At 44.0% G+C, this 17,054-nt stretch overlaps 1 protein-coding gene and 1 pseudogene across 5 annotated transcripts in view; one reads left to right on the forward strand and one right to left on the reverse strand.

Annotated features, from left to right (window-relative positions):
• Nucleotides 1-8,385, reverse strand: part of LOC106580241 (dmX-like protein 1) — a 67,573-nt pseudogene extending 59,188 nt beyond the window's left edge.
• The window catches only part of LOC106580184 (semaphorin-6A), a 102,169-nt gene that overhangs the window by 9,397 nt on the left and 75,718 nt on the right, over nucleotides 1-17,054 (forward strand). Inside the window, exon 2 of one of the 5 annotated variants that reach the window (XM_014160957.3) lies at nucleotides 8,982-9,179. The exons of the other annotated variants lie outside the window; for them this stretch is intronic. The gene's annotated coding sequence lies outside the window, so the exon portion shown is untranslated. The remainder of the gene's footprint in view (nucleotides 1-8,981; nucleotides 9,180-17,054) is intronic. 5 annotated transcript variants of the gene reach the window in all.

Consider the following 17,054-nt stretch of genomic DNA (forward strand, 5'->3'; position numbering starts at 1 on the left):
AACTCGGCTCTTTATTGATTATGCTACTAAGATAATTGAACGCTTGCTTATTGAATTGCGCTTGGAGACCGTATTAAGATGCATGGCCCTGTTCTCAGGTGTAGCAGTCGCTGAGAATATGGTTTGACTTCACAAATGCAGGTTTTTCATGAATCTTATTCTGGAGGCAACTCTGCAGAATGGTCACTAGCTGGCACAGCCACAAAGTCATAAAATCTGATTTAAACCTAACCTTAACCCTAACCTTAACCACACTGCTAACACTAATGCCTAACCCTGACTTTAAATTAAGATCTAAAAGCACATTTTTATTGTCATGAATTTTTACAATATAGCCAATTTTGACATTGCAGTTGGCCTAAGGATAAATCACTCAGTTCTGCCTCCAGGACAAGACTCATGACAATAAACATCAGCATGCTTCACAAACAGAATCTGTTAGAGCATTCTCCCATTTGTTTTCTTCCGCATGTCATTTTTTATGAGTTCAAACAGGTTCCTCAACGACTGTCCATTTTAAGTAGCTAGTTAATTATGAAAAATTACCATCAGCAATTCATTAGTCACCCCCTCTTAGGTTTCGGTTGGCTCCCCTGTCAGTCGGTTAGTGCACATGAGCTAATGCAAGGTAACCAGAGAGGAAGGGAGGAGACAATCTACAGGCAGCGCAGCACAGCTCCTGTTCATCATCTGACCTACATAAGAGAAGGATCCTCTGGTACTGTTGTTTCTGGAGCAGTATTTCTTTCTACCTGACTTTGATCTCCACTCCTCTCAGGGTGATGCTGTTTGGATTTATTTTCCTCTGTAGACCCATTGAGGTGCAGCTGCCTGCCTGCGTCCATACTGGGCCTATGTCCCAGTAGCTAGCCAGCTAACTAAATTCCCCTGCATGGTGTATGTAGACATTATCTAAAGCAAACACAGTTTAATGTGGCCTTGGTAGATAAGATGGGTCATTGCTGTTAAATGGTGGCGCCGTTGTGTAATCACTCAATTCTCACACTAACAGGTGAATGGCTTAATGTGGCCTTGTGTTATACAGGCTGGCTGCTCCTGACTGTGCTTGAGTCATTGGCAAATTAATGGTCAAAGATAATGGACGCTGTAGAAAAGGTTATGTTGTTGAATCAGGGTTTCAGTTTCAAAATATTATTTGTGCAAGAATGACTACAGAAGTAAATAGCAATGATTGGTGTAAGAGTCACTCCATGTCATTCCATGAAAGCGGAGATCAATTGAGTTACTGATTTCAACAAATTCTTCTAAAAGTCATCTGCTTAACAACTACCTCAAGAACTACCTCAGGAAAATCAGGACTCATGGTAGTGCCAACTACAGTATCTCTTAGGGATGGTTGTGATTGTTTCAGAGTAACAGACAACCAGATGAATTACCCAAGGACCCCATATTTCTCAGCTCCACCATGAGTGTAGTAATAAGGCGTGATTTTTCTATCCAAAGTGCTCATTGCTTTCCCTTAAGGCAATGTCGACAGTTATTACTGCATCACGGTAATTTCCATGGCTATAATGCTGGACTAATTGATAGAGTAAATACTACAGCCGCATCACTCTAATATATTTCCTGAATGGAAGTATGAACGGAGCGTGGCTCTATTTTTTTCCCCACTGTACAATTCCCCACACAGTTTTAGTTCCTAATTCTTCACGCCACCATATTGAAATTGAAGAGAGGTTGCGGTTGGAGGAATATTGATTTTGGCCAAAAGAATGTTAGCAGAATCTTGGGTGCTTTTTATAGCCATTAGTAATGATTATTTATTCACCTGGACACATTGTATTACATCTTGGAGGTTATTGAGCGGACACAGAGATACTAATCAATGAAAGCATTAATACTCCTGTTTGTCCTGTACTCTCAAACAACTTCCTCCTCGCTCCCCCAGAGCCAAAAGCTTTGACAAAGAACTCATGTTGTTCAAATGGGCCAATGTGTTTTGTCATCGTCATGTGGGCTGGTCATAAGAACGGCCTTGCCCTAGTTGCCAATAAGATTGAAATCGGCCCAAGAGGAGGTTATTATTCAGAAGGCATGAATAGAGAAAAAAGGGCCTAACATAGAATAATTAAGGTGGAGTTACATTTTACTTGAAAACAATCACAAACTGCCCGGGGAATAGATATACTGTACGTGTGTCTTTGTATTGGATAATGTGGATATAGATCTCAGTCCTCAGTCTCTAGAGTTGGGCGCTGACGTTTGACTAGATACCAGAGAATGCCAGTGATAACATAAGCCTTTTATGGCATTGTGACGGTTGAAACTCAAGATGACAAACCAAGTTATAAAACAGTTGTTGTTGCTGTTTTGCTTAAGTGCCCTTTGGGTGGGTTATGGCATGGTCTGGGTATGTGAGCCACTCTGGTATCTAATGGGCAGGGCATGGTGTATAAAGTATCTGTTGGACATGTACTGTGGGTCAGATATCCTAGTGGTCAGATGAGTGGCTGATCCTGTGGAAGACAGAGTGATTAGGTTTCCTTCATGTTGTTGGAGTCAGATGTCTGCTAGAAGTCCTCAAACGGTGCCATGTTTGACTATCACATGTATGCAGTATATGAAATGGTGTTTCCTGACCATCCTACCGATCCTTGACTTCGGCGATGTTATTTACAAAATAGCCTCCAATACCCTACTCAATAAACTGGATGCAGTCTATCACAGTGCCATCCGTTTTGTCACCAAAGCCCCATATACTACCCACCACTGCGACCTGTACGCTCTCGTTGGCTGGCCCTCGCTTCATACTCGTCGCCAAACCCACTGGCTCCAGGTCATCTACAAGACCCTGCTAGGTAAAGTCCCCCCTTATCTCAGCTCACTGGTCACCATAGCAGCACCCACCGGTAGCACGCGCTCCAGCAGGTATATCTCTCTGGTTACCCCTAAAGCCAATTCCTCCTTTGGCCACCTCTCCTTCCAGTTCTCTGCTGCCAATGACTGGAACGAACTACAAAAATCTCTGAAACTGGAAACACTTATCTCCCTCACTAGCTTTAATCACCAACTGTCAGAGCAGCTCACAGATCACTGCACCTGTACATAGCCCATCTAAAATTTCAGCCCAAACAACTACCGCTTCCCCTACTGTATTTATTTATTTATTTTGCTCCTTTGCACCCCATTATTTCTATTTCTACCTTCCACTACAAATCTAGCATTCCAGTGTTTTACTTGCTGTATTGTATTTACTTTGCCACCATGGCCTTTTTTGCCTTTACCTCCCTTATCTCACCTCATTTGCTCACATTGTATATAGACTTATTTTTCTACTGTATTATTGACTGTATGTTTGTTTTACTCCATATGTAACTCTGTGTTGTTGTATGTGTCGAACTGCTTTGCTTTATCTTGGCCTGGTCGCAATTGTAAATGAGAACTTGTTCTCAACTTGCCTAACTGGTTAAATAAAGGTGAAATAAAAAATACATTAAAAAAATCCTACATGTGATATGCTGAACATGTTTTCTGTCAATGGAACTACAACTGATTAAAGTTCTCCATTTCAGATTATGTTTCCACCCACCCCATAGGTGAGAATGTAAGCTAGAAGTTGATCATAATAACCTATTCACCAAACTCCCCCCCCCCCCCCCCCAAAAAAAAACAGATAAGACAAATAGGCCCATGTTGTGTATAGGGTCAACAACATGATATTTCCTCTGTTCAGGATATGGATGCTGTTGGATGTGGTGGATTATTGGGTCAGAGGACTGATATGATAGAGAATCAGAAGAAGGTGGTGGTATTGCATTCACCTTTACATTCTCAAGTGTGGATAAGTAATGGCATCGTTACATAAAGAGATCTCCATGATTTTGCCTGGCCTCTCAGTGCCCAGTATGATGGGAAGTTCATTGTGTGTGTGTGTGTGTGTGTGTGTGTGTGTGTGTGTGTGTGTGTGTGTGTGTGTGTGTGTGTGTGTGTGTGTGTGTGTGTGTGTGTGTGTGTGTGTGTGTGTGTGTGTGTGTGTGTGTGTGTGTGTGTGTGTGTGTGTGTGTGTGTGTGTGTGTCTGTGTGCCCCCTGTGAAGCAACGGTGCTTGCATCCTGCGCATACAGCAGCGGGGCACACAAGCGCTCATTGTACACTTCAAATAACAGTGCTTGACAGTTTTGTCCCAGTGGAGATCTGTCAAGGTTATACATTATTCCACACATTTCATATGGTAATTCTTTCTGAACTTTTCAAATGGAGTTGTTTTAATGAAAGTAGTCGTTCATTGTATGCTCCTTAATGGAATGTGACAGCATGTACTGTTTAGGTAGCTTAATTGGCCCTCCATAGAGATTGAAGGGTAGAAAGGTGAAAGGAAGAGGAGCCTTCCTTATAACACAGCCAACACGCTTCACTGGCATTTCTAGTTAGTATAAAACCCATTGTTTTATTGGTAAACACAGAACAATAGATGGATGCACTGAACTTCCCTCTTTTAATGAGGACATTGTCAAGAAGTATCATCATTATAATTACATTTCTGTTGATTTCCTATTTATTGTATACAGTAACCATTACCATGACGGGGTTGAGGAATATTTATTTCGTTTTTTTTGTTGCCAGTTACAAATGTTTGTCTGTGTCCTTCATCCAGTGAGACATCAGCTGTTTATGTGAGATTTTCTAATCATTGTTATTAAGTCATATTTTCTTGAAACCGAGAACACTTAGTGACCCCGGTAGGTTTTGTTTATGACACCAAGTCCTAAGTGGATGTGGTTATTGTCGTTGTATGTCTATGCCAGATTAAAGCTATCTTGGCTGCAGAGACCAAGTTAAAAGGTGAGGTGCAAGGCCACAGGAAGGCTGGCAGTCCTCCTTCCATCTGTCTCAACCTGGAGGTGGCCTATAATCAGAGCTGGCGACCAGGGAGACCTTCCCAGACCTTGCTGAATAGAAAGGTTTTCCAATCTCTGTAGCTATTTTAAAGTGATGCTCTGGAACCTTTGTTTAATTTCAACCAGTAGTTTTGAAAGTGGTGCTCACGAACCAAAACTGGTCCCCGTTTTTTGTGTACTACGTCATCCAATTGTGAACTATGTCATCCATTTCGTATGATATGTTACGTCCTGCAAATGTACATTTTTTTGGGCAATTTGATGAATATGTTATGAATCTAATTCGTACAATACTGTATGTTACAAATTTGTTGTGCTTAAGATATCGGACTTTGTTTTTAAGGCACCCTGAACTTCCCATGCTGTGGGAACATTGAGTTATTGATCTATAGCAGCCCGCTCTGACTGTGGGGATCGACAAAGTGGTGTTTTCACCTTCATATTACAGGTCAATATGAAAGTACATCATGGGCAAAACTTTTCAATTACACCCTTAACCAGGGGTGAAAGTAGATTTAATTTCTTACCGGTACGGGATACCCAAGTTCGCACACACATTTGTTTTTATACTACAAAACGTACACGGTAGCCTACTCTGCTGACACTGACAAATAGATAAATCAAAACTATGTTGTCCATATAATTGGCCTTTGAAAAGGGGACACACAAATAATCTAACCTGGAGGAGGAAATTATTATCCAAAAACAAACAAAAGTGGCACTGACCCAATAATAAAGTCTGCATATGCACACTCATCGGGATATGGCCGATGTTCTCCGCTGGTGCCAATAAGATAGGCTACTGTTTGCTCAATTAAGATTGGAGTCTTTTCATTGTTATCTCTTTAAAGAAATAGCCATTTGCTTACCAAACAGTTTTTCCCCAATTGTATTTTGAAATATTGCGATATGTCTGGCTGGGTCTCTCTGCTTTTCACTGACAGTTGCAACTCAACAATCATCTATTTGGTATTTGCAGCGCACGTTGCTGTAACGATCGTCGTGCAGGAAGGAAGAAGTGGACCAAGGCGCAGCTGGGAGCGAACTCATGTTATTTATTACAGACTGAAATAACACGGTCAAAACAGAGAATAAACGTATCGCTACTGCTCCAACAAAAAGGAGACAACAACCCACAAACATCGTGGGGGGAAAAGGAACTTAAATATGATTCCCCAATCAGAGGCAACTAGTGACAGCTGTCTCTGATTGGGAATCGACAGAACCCAACATAGAAATACGCCCCAAAGCAAGGCTATACCAAAAACATAGAAAATAAACTATAGAAATGCCACACCCTGACCAAAATAGAAGAGTTCACCTGGTCAGGGCGTGACAGTACCCCCCCTCCAACGGTGCGTACTCCTGGCGCACCAACCTAAAGTCTATTAGGAGGGGGGGACCCGGGTGGGCGCCTCACCCTCGGTGGAGGCTCTGGCCCCGGGCGTGTTTCTCCCCCTGCCTCCACCCTAGCCCTACCCCTCTGGCCCGGACTGGACCACGGTGGAGCTGAGCGGAGCCGCCGACCGGAACAGGACTGGTCACCGGTGGACCGGACACAGGCCGTGCCGGACTGTGGACACGCGCCGTGGGCCTGGTGCGGGGAACAGGGACGGGCCGGACAGGACCGGGGACACGCACCACCAACCTGGTGCGGGGAGCAGGGACGGGCCGGACTGGCCTGGGGACACGCACCACCAACCTGGTGCGGGGAGCAGGGACGGGCCGGACTGGACTGGGGACATGCACCACCGGCTTGGTGCAGGGAGCAGGGACGGGCCGGACTGGACTGGGGACGCGCACCACTAACCTGGTGCGGGGAGCAGGGATGGGCCGGACAGGACTGTGGACACGCACCACTAACCTGGTGCGGGGAGCAGGGACGGGCCGGACTGGACTGGGGCCACACACCACTGGCTTGGTGCGGGGAGCAGGGACGGGCCGGACTGGACTGGGGACACACACCACTGGCTTGGTGCGGGGAGCAGGGACGGGCCGGACTGGGGACGCGCACCACTAACCTGGTGCGGGGAGCAGGGATGGGCCGGACAGGACTGGGGACACGCACCACTGGCTTGGTGCGGGGAGCAGGGATGGGCCGGACAGGACTGGGGACACGCACCACTGGCTTGGTGCGGGGAGCAGGGATGGGCCGGACAGGACTGGGGACACGCACCACTAACCTGGTGCGGGGAGCAGGGACGGGCCGGACTGGACTGTGACCGCACACCGGCGACACAGTGCGCATAAGCGGCGCCGGATATCCTGGACCGAGGAGGCGCACTGGAGGTCTGGAGTGCACAGCTGACATCACCCGTTCTGGCTCAACACCCACCTTAGCCTGGCAAGTGTGGAGCGCTGGCACAGAACGCACTGGGCTGTGCAGCCGTACCGGAGACACAGTGCGCGTCCTCGGCGCAGGATACATCGGACCGAGAAGGGGCACCGGAGGCCAGGAGCGCTGAGCCGGCACAACACGTCCTCGCTGAACACTCCCCCTAGCCCGGCAAATGTGGGGCGCTGGCACAGAGCGCACTGGGCTGTGCAGGCGCACTGGCGATACCGTGCGCACCTCTGCCACCCAAGGCTCTTCCTCCACGCTGTCCCTACGCAGGTCCTCCAGGACCTGCCACATCTCTGCCTCCTCCTTCGCCGTTATCCCCCACGAGAGCAGTGGTCTGGGCTCTTCCTCTGCCCTTCCGGACCACCCCATTAGCCCCCCCCAAAAAAATTCTTGGGGGTGTCTTCCGGGCCTCCTCGACCGCCGCCTGCGACTCCTTCCACCGGCTGGCATCACCTCCTCGACCTGGGAATCCTTCCGCCAGGGTCCTTTCCCCGACATGATCTCCTCCCAGGTCCAGAAGGGCTATACCAAAAACATAGAAAATAAACTGTAGAAATGCCACACCCTGACCAAAATAGAAGAGTTCACCTGGTCAGGGCGTGACAGTTGTACAAATTGCTGGCCCTTCCGACAGTAGGCTATGCCATTTTAAAACAATCCACAGCTTTGTTTTTTAAGAAGCTAATGATCCTCTGTGGCCAAATCATGCTTTCTGATGTAGTAGCCTATTTTGAATAATTGTATTTATTTATGTATAGACAGGAGTAAGCTAATTAGGATATATAATTTTGGCAATTTAGTTCAAATTACTTTAGGGAAAGCTTAGCTTCCCCTAGCCTTATGGACACGCCACCTACGCCTTTTAATGTGGCATAAACACAACCAGTCATGATGTTTTCATCTGATTGTCAAACAATCACTTAACAAAGGCGCTCCTGCAGGCTACCCGTCCACTCACAAAATCATTTCACCATCCAAACCACAACAGTGCACTGTGCACCCACATTTTGATTAAAGGAAAGAGACATCTGTTAACAAACACCAACGCGTATTGTAATGCCATTACGTGATTGTCATTAGGCTTACACTTGTAGCCTGAGTTGATGCAAGCACTGTTGTCCACGCGCGCCTCGATCTCGGTCTTGTCATCTCCGCCTTGTCTGTGAGCATCTCGGCCACTCATCTCTGCCTTGACAAAATGTAAGTGTTTTACTCAAACCACAATACAATTTGGAGAGTATACCACTCGGTTTCCAGTCAATTCGCAAATGTTTCATGCGGCTGACATACAGTAATGTTAAATAATGGTCTAATAGTCTATAGTTTATTGGGCATGTTGTATTAATTATGATAGGCTCACGTTTTACCGGCGTACCCCCACTATTTATTTTGCCGGGACACCGTACCGGACCGTACCACCTTACTTTCACCCCTGCCCTTAACTTCACATAGCCCTGTCAACTTTTTCACTCAAGAACTCTCTAATCTCCACATGAGAAGATCATGTTGAATTTTAGGCACTCTGGCTGTTGTTGTTGCAAAATTCAGGTCGGTATTTCTCTGGCGTGTTGACTAAAAGAAGGATAAAATTCTCACTGACTGACCAATGGTGCATTAAATAGCCTGCCTGAGCACGGTTGATTATGAATAACAAAACCGTATGTGCGTCACTCACCGTGAAGATAATTCTTTTTCACCAAGTGTTTTTGCTTCTCTGAGATTTAAAAGGGAGAGGGGAATGTTTTTGTAATGACTTTTGCCGATGTTTATTTTCCTCAGAGTGGTGCACACAGGCCTGGAGTGTGGTATAGTTTGGGATGATGTTACTGGCGTGAGTTAGTACCAGCGACAGTTCCACAGTGGGAAGCCAGCTCTGGTGGGGAGACCTCATGTCCAGATTTGGCCTACATTCCAGACACTCAGTGGTCAGTCTGAATTCTGTGGCCTGAGGTGAAAGAACCAGGGGAAGGAATCGAGGTTAGTCCTGGGGTCAGTTTGTATGTGGCTGTGGGTGTCTGTGCATATGCCTGTGTAGAAGTAATTTATTCAAGATAGATGTACCAAAAATGAAAAGATAAGCCTGTGGTGCTGTCGGTATTGCTGTAGTGGATATCCAGGTGTATTGAAGAAATTCTCTGGAGTATGATGGAGAGCAGATCAGCTATTTTGGATGTTGTAGTAGGACTGTTTGGAAAATCTGCAAATGAAGTTGCTGCATTGTAATTAAAGGATGTCTAAAATGTACAATACCATTAGGATGGATGTGGCACCACAGCAAATATGGTTGTAGCTTGAATATAGAGTAATGACTACAAAGACCTTCTCTTTCTCTGAAAAGGTTTGAAGTCAAATGGCCATAAAAGCTGTTGATGAAAGAGACCCTGTGAGTAGCACATCAATTTACTCACTCAACACATTTGATTATATGGCTTGTCCATCTGCAGGTTATGCCACCAGCATGCTGCCTTGTTTATTTAGATAATGGATGTTAAGGCACTGTTGTTGTTAGTGTCACTTGGTGATTGATGGGAAAATCCACCTCAACTGACCTGGAAAGCCAGCATGCACTGCTGTTTACCTTGTGAGACATACCGAGACAAACATGGTATTGAATTTCATAACAACGTGTAACTGTGGTATCCAGACGTACAGTATACTGATTTAAAAAACTAGAAGCATTATACTGCACTGTTAACAGTTAAGGCTTCATAGGCATAACTGAGGTTATATGTATGAACTGTTTGGAGGTCCCTCTATTCATTGGCTATGTTTCCCATGGGGGTTGGCTAATTGGTCATCCCAGCTAGCTCCTTTTTGTTCTGGGCTCTCAAAAAGGTGTCTGGAGGGAGTTATAGAAGGCACACATGGGGGAAGAGGGAAGCAGGTTTCCTATACAATGTTGTACTGGGAAGAGCTGAGCCGAAGGGGGTCTCACCGGTTTGGGGGAACAGATCCTGCCAATTGTTGGCCTTCACAAGTTAGCCTTGACCCACATAGCCACCCATGTGTGAGCCATTTCTTTACAGAGCTCCTCTCACTTGAAACATTGAAATATGTTCCTGAATATCCCTGCTTGTTTTCTCCACTGGGACCGAGAGGAGGCCCCATGTGGGCTGACATTGTTCCCCCTGACCCAAGGACAATAAGCCAGTTGGCTCTGCCAAGCAGAAGAGTGCTTCAGTCTGGGAGAGAGTATTGATTATTCTATACGCTGAATGTCTTCAGCTGCGTTAGGATACAGGGAGAGGTCGTTATTGCTCCTGAATCATGGAATCATAGACGTTAGTGGGTCTTTAACATACTCCATGTTGATTACGCTGGCAGAAGAATTATATGTTTTTTGAGGATAATGTATTCTGTGTAATTAGCACCTGGCCTCTAAAAGCACATTCAGAGACATTACACTGGCTGGGTAAGGGCTGCAAAGCTATGTGATTCAAGAAGGGATATGCTGAATGAGAAAATGGCTAATTTCTCAACTGCTGATTTTATGGTCTCTTAGGCTTTTTCACCCATTTAGGAGTCAGTGCTTTTTTTGTGTGAAGAAGCTGATGACCTAATCTTGATACTTTATCTTTAAAGGCATAAAGACTATGAATCAGTGAATTGTGAGCAATGAGTAGGTCATGGATCATTTATAATTTACCCCCTTTCCATTTGGCCATGATTAGTGTTCCACCCGTACGGTCTGAGAACATATCATTGAAGTCAAGTAATTGTGATGATAACTTAGGCAACATATACCTCCTCACCCGTTTTACCCCACCAACACACACACAACACACACACACACACACACACACACACACACACACACACACACACACACACACACACACACACACACACACACACACACACACACACACACACACACACACACACACACACACAGGGTTGGGTAGGTTACTTTCTAAATGTAATCAGTTACAGTTATTAGTTATCTTTTTGGATTACTCTGATTACTTTCAGTTACTTTGAAATGACTTTTCCCTTCAGATACATTCGAAGAAGACAAAAATGTATATTACCAATTGAACAACATCTATTGCAGGATAAATCAGTGTTAGAGTTTACATAGCTGGCCATAAATGGATGTTGTATTTTACTTTATGGGTTATGTAGGATTCTTCTGACCCATTGCTTTCTACTTCAATACAGAAAATAATAATATTAGTCTATATTTTTACATTAAAAACCAAAGTCTGTCAGATTTCCAGTCATTCCAGTTAATTTAATATCGCTTGATCTTCAAGAATATGACTTGGAAATATAGATTAGCCAAATTGTTTTACCTGAGCATAACCCAAAAATGAAGGATTTATTAGCCTACTCTGTTGTTTATGATTTTGTTTTCACGGAGGGCTGATTGCTTCGTGTTGAAAAATAAATTCTGCTCTCATGGAATGGCATGCTTTGAGCACTATGGGGAAAGTGCTATTTAGATGTGAAAAATGAATGCCATATGATCCATTTATTGGTGACACTTTGAAATCTCGATCATTTGCAGCTGTTTAAGTCTATCAAAAGTGTGTGAGTTTGCGCATGTGTCCATTAGGCCTATGGATTTGTTTTTATTAATCAGCACAAATTAGATTGGGCAATAAAAGCCTCACTCAGGGTCTTCTTAAATTAAACTTGTTTTTGACAGTATGGAACACAATACCACAGAGTTTAGAAGGGAGGAACTGTTGCAAGAGCGAATCTTTCGCAAAAACAGTGATTGAAAGGCAGCTTTAACTTCTCCAATTCAATCATTATTGGGTTAAAATACACTTATACATTTGTGAACAGCCATCCACAACAACCACAAATAGCTAAATGAGAGAGCAGTAGTGTGATTCACATCATCGGGCTATGTAGATTTCAATAATAAGTGATATCCGTATGGACAGTAGGCTACACCACTGGTGTCATCCTAACCTCCAAGCGTTTATTCAAATTGGATGTATAATCTTTGGATGTCGACAGCAGTCGCACCATTGGAAGACATAGCTTGCTTGGACGGTAGCCTACAAAAGCCTATTCTTGCTCTTTTCCCGTGATCCATCAAAACACATTTGGTGTGTCATCATAGTAGTCTCTGATTGTGGTCAGACTGCAGATTCTTGTCAGCTGCCATGTTTTGGGGGTGACTGCAAAGATCCAACCATTTACAACGGCGAGTAAAGACTGTGGTTGGGTACCACTTTTACAGCGTAGACGCTTAGAAGGGCCTTCAAAAGCTTTTTACAACGGAGAGTAAAGACTGTGGTAGGGTACTACTCTTACAGCGTAGAAGCTTAGAAGGGCCTTCAAAAGCTTTTTGCTTTAAAAAAATATGTAGGGGGGGAGGGGGTATAAAACAGGCTTGCAGCTAACATTTTTTATTTATTTATCTAAGATGATGGGGCTCTAGTTTTCTTTTCCCAACACACACTCATATAAAGCACACATATTCAAACACACGCGTGCTTGCGCACACACACACACACACACACACACACACACACACACACACACACACACACACACACACACACACACACACACACACACACACACACACACACACCCACTAGCATGGATTCAAAAGCTTAGAATTAAGCTGTGTGTATGCTGCTTCCCCTTCACTGAAGCCCATTTTGGGGGAGGAAACCACATGAAACAGCCTGAGCCCTCCCACTCCCACTCAGCAGCCATTAAAAGATTAGACAACTTTACTGGATCTTATAATCAGTGATGAAATGCCCAACAAAATGCATTTTGATATCTCAACAAGAAGCCAGAGCCATATGCAGGTCATTACAGACTCTCAAAGCCAGCTGTCGTTTCTAGACGTGACTGAAACTCAAGCATAAATTTAAAGTAATTACCATGTCAGAGATCAAGACTGGTCTGACTCCACTTTTTCAATTACTCAGAAAGGTTGTTAAAATGCAAATTCAACTAAATGGCTAAACCCCCCGAGAGGGATATAGTTTCTAACATTTCCTTATCTCGTCTTTAAGGGTGAGGGCTGCAGACTAGAGGAATTGACTGTGCTATTCCTCTTTACCCTGTATGAAAGCTGGCTGAGCTTCAGAATCTTGTAATTACAAGGCTGGTACTGGAAATGTCCTTCCCCACACAATTTTGTGAAGATTCCGGAGTCTGCCCTTTTTGTGGAGAAGGAGCCATCTGAGATGTATTGTATAAAATTATATAATGTTATTCTTAAAGATGAATGCTATATTCTTATAATTTACCTTTTTTTGGATAACCAGCACAGCTCTCTCTGTTTATTTAAAACTTTGTTTTCAATGTTCTAGTATTTGATTTATTTTGATGATATCTTGTAATATCTATGAATTATGCAGCTTTCTCTATGTTTCTCGGCAAATTAATATTACGTAATGATGTTATTTTGCCTTGAGCGCTTACTCCGACATACTATACAAGTTAGTCAGCACTATTTCTCCAGCCTTAACACGCAGGTGTTTGACTCCACAACAAGATGCCCTCAAATATTGCCACCACAGTGGCACCGCAGTGACAGTGACATCATCACTAGTGGACAGATCCTGGAAAGGTTCACTGGCAGGGATAATCAGGGCTACTGTATATCGGGGCAGGAGAAAGCCAACTTGGAATCAAACAGGGAGTCGGGGGAGGCGGGAGAGGGAGGAACGAAACCCTGACTGGAGCAGGGAATGCTCTGAGGTCATGCCATAGGGGCCAATCCCGTGGGGCCCCCCTGAATCTAATGGCAGCGATCCTCACCACTCTGGGAGGAATGCCAGATAGCTGGGTCCTGGAGACTCCACAAGCCTTGTACAATGAATGGCTGTATATTTGCTCTTCCCTCTCTCCCTCTCTCACCAGTCACCGCAGCATCGTTATGAAGGGGATGACGGGGGTAGTATAACTCTCAGGGAGTTCTTGTGTCATGTGGAAGAGTGTAGCAGGATGTAAGGAATGTGTCCCCTCAATAGGGAGTTTAGAAGGATTTTCTTTACAGTTTAGAAAGTAAAGGTTTGGTTAACACTTTCTATGAGCCTCCTGTGTGTAATGCATTATGAATGCATTTATATTGTCTTCTATCACAGAGATTATCCTCCTTTAATCTGAGTGAATGACAGCATATGCACAACGCTGCATGTCCTTGTGTTAATTGAACTCAGACTTTGCTGGCATTTATTTGCTCTTCCAAGCTTCCATGTTTCAGTGTCTCTCTTTGTGTTGCATTAAGTAAACATGAGTGTATATCCCATGTGTCCTGTCCCCCTTCTTCTCTCGTTCATTCATGCCATTGGAGCAGTATAATGAGTTGTAATCAGCAGCAGCCCTGCTGGCCGTATTTCATTACACTTTTGGCATGGTTGCGCGGGCGTTTTTATTGCAGCGCCGAGCTGCTCTCAATGAGCTTATGGCAGACCTTGATTAGATGGAGAGCTTGCCGAGCAGCGATGGACGTCACCTTTTTTTAAATAGTTAATCTGTTCCTAAAAGGACAATGACTCCTTTAACCCCCCTCCTCACCGCCCCCATCTTCCCCTGGCCTGGAGTAGCTCATGGCTGAGGCACGCCGTGGATTAAACTCTGTTATCCACTCCTGGCTGCCTCATATCACACATAGGGAATACTGTTGCCATTTCTTTTGATAGAGCCATCTTATAGGGCCAAAAGCAATAACCATATGTTCCAAAGCAGTCCAAGACAGGAGTACTTCTCCGCCATAGTTACTTTTTCTGAGCCACCACACGATGCAATTAGAATGCACCGTGTCAATGTGCCACAAGCCAATTTTACAGAGGCATCATTTCAGAAGCCTGTAGGAATGAAATGTTCAAGCTCGCTGCTCTGAATGAATTCGTATAAAATATAAAACAGACAAATATCAACTAGAGAGTAGCAGAGTGTTAGTTCTAAATGGAAAATGTTAATTCATTCAGGCATTATGGAGGTGGCTTAATCTTGTACAGTTGAATGAAGAGGAGCTACTTTGATTTGTAGTGCTGGGCGGGGGGGGGGTGGGGGGGGGGGGGGTCTGTTCCCACCAGATAGAGCCGTATCTTGCAGCCTCTAGAGTAAAGCTTTCACTAATCCCCTCAATGAGCCACTCCAAGGAGGATTCACCTGAAATGCTCGATACTGTAATGTGGCCCTGCATTGTTTAACAATTTCATGCAGTAATACTGATTTCTCCCCCCAATTTATCAATTTCTCCCTTATTTTTATTTGTCAGCCCCACTTTCTTTCAACAGTACTTTCTTGATGAGGAAAGTAATCCCTAGATTCTTTGTACTTACTCACAGAAAGAGAAGTGACTTAATGTTGTATACTGTCCTACAGTAAATAAAATGGCGTTAAAGCAGTCATAATATTTGCATAGTACAGGAATAATGTGTTTCTAAAGCTGACACCTTTTAATAAAATAAATCATGTTGACATATGTACCACTATGCAAATACCACACTATTATTGCTGTGTATTCAAAGCCCAGGAAATAAGTAGCCTGGTAACTTCAGAGGAGTACTCTAAGCCAGCGTGAGTAAAGGACTTGGACAAGGTATTAGGCCTAAGAAATGTCTGGCAGGATGGCTGCTTGTCCATTGTTTCCCCCCAAATTTGCATGTCTCCAGTATTAAATGCACAAACAGTTAAATGTTTTAAGGCAGAGGATGAGCGGGCTTATCTTCTTAAGTCTTAGGGCCTGACACTGCCAGTAAAGCAGACACAGATTTCATTGTTACTGCTAGCAGACAGTAATTGCTATCTGCACTCCTGGATGCAAAGCTTGTCTTTGGATTAAGCATGTTGGTGGTATGGTGGGGGCGGTTGTTGTATAGGCTGGTTATTACCTCATTGGGGGGAAGAGAGAATGTCATCTCTCCAAGGACAGTGTGGCAGGAGATAGCAACGGATAGCAGAGGATAGCAGGGCAGAGCAGCAGAGGCACAGTTGCTGTTGCCATTAGTTGAGTGGATATTTTGAAACTAATCTGTCTCAAAGAGATAGTCGCTGTGTGTCTTCAATTCCATTAAGTTGATTTACATTATTCAGTTTAGGCTTAGGCGGTACACTCTTGGGAAATTAGGTGATATCTAGAAACTTAAATAGTACTTCGACTGTCACCATAGAAGAACCCTTTGCAGAACCATTTTTGTTTGCAGGTAGAACCCTTTTGGTTCCAGGTAGAACTGTTTTGGGTTCCATGTGGAACGCTTTTCACAGAGGGTTCTACATGGAACCGAAAAGGGATCTACCTGTAACCAAAAAGGGTTCTACTTGGAACCAAAAATGGTTCTCCTATGGGGACAGCCAAAGAACCCTTTCGGAACCCTTTTTTCTAAGAGGTTATATTGTATATTGGGGTATTTTGAAGTACAGACGGTATGATTTCCAATACCGTCCCAACAAAGAAAATAAATACATTTAGCTTTTTTTTTTATTATAAAAAATATATTGAACCAGTCACAGGGCATGTTTGTTTACGAAGCGCACATGGCGAAATGATGATCCACTGTTGAGAAGCACAAGATTGGTGCTTCAAATTCACTACTAATGTTTGCCAGCTAAATATTTTATAACTATAAATGAGCTATCTAAGATGTGCCAAATACATTTTCTCCAGTTTAGGGCTCCAGCTACAGTATGCATTTGGTTTGCTAACTTGCTAGCTATAACGTTAGGTGGCTAGCTTGCAATATCAAGCTTCTTGATTACAGCAGAGACAAGTGTGAGTAGCCTTTTGAGATGTAACTTTACGCGCCAGTTGTCTGTTCTTGCATTTAGTTTATGTTCACTTGCGCTTGTTAGCATTTAGCTAGCGACCGCTATGGGAATTCGCTAGTAATCTGTTCGAAAAAAAGAAAAAATAGAGCTCCTTGT

This window comes from Salmo salar, chromosome 20, assembly GCF_965601325.2.
Source record: "Salmo salar chromosome 20, fSalSal1, whole genome shotgun sequence".
Taxonomy (NCBI): Eukaryota; Metazoa; Chordata; class Actinopteri; order Salmoniformes; family Salmonidae; genus Salmo; species Salmo salar.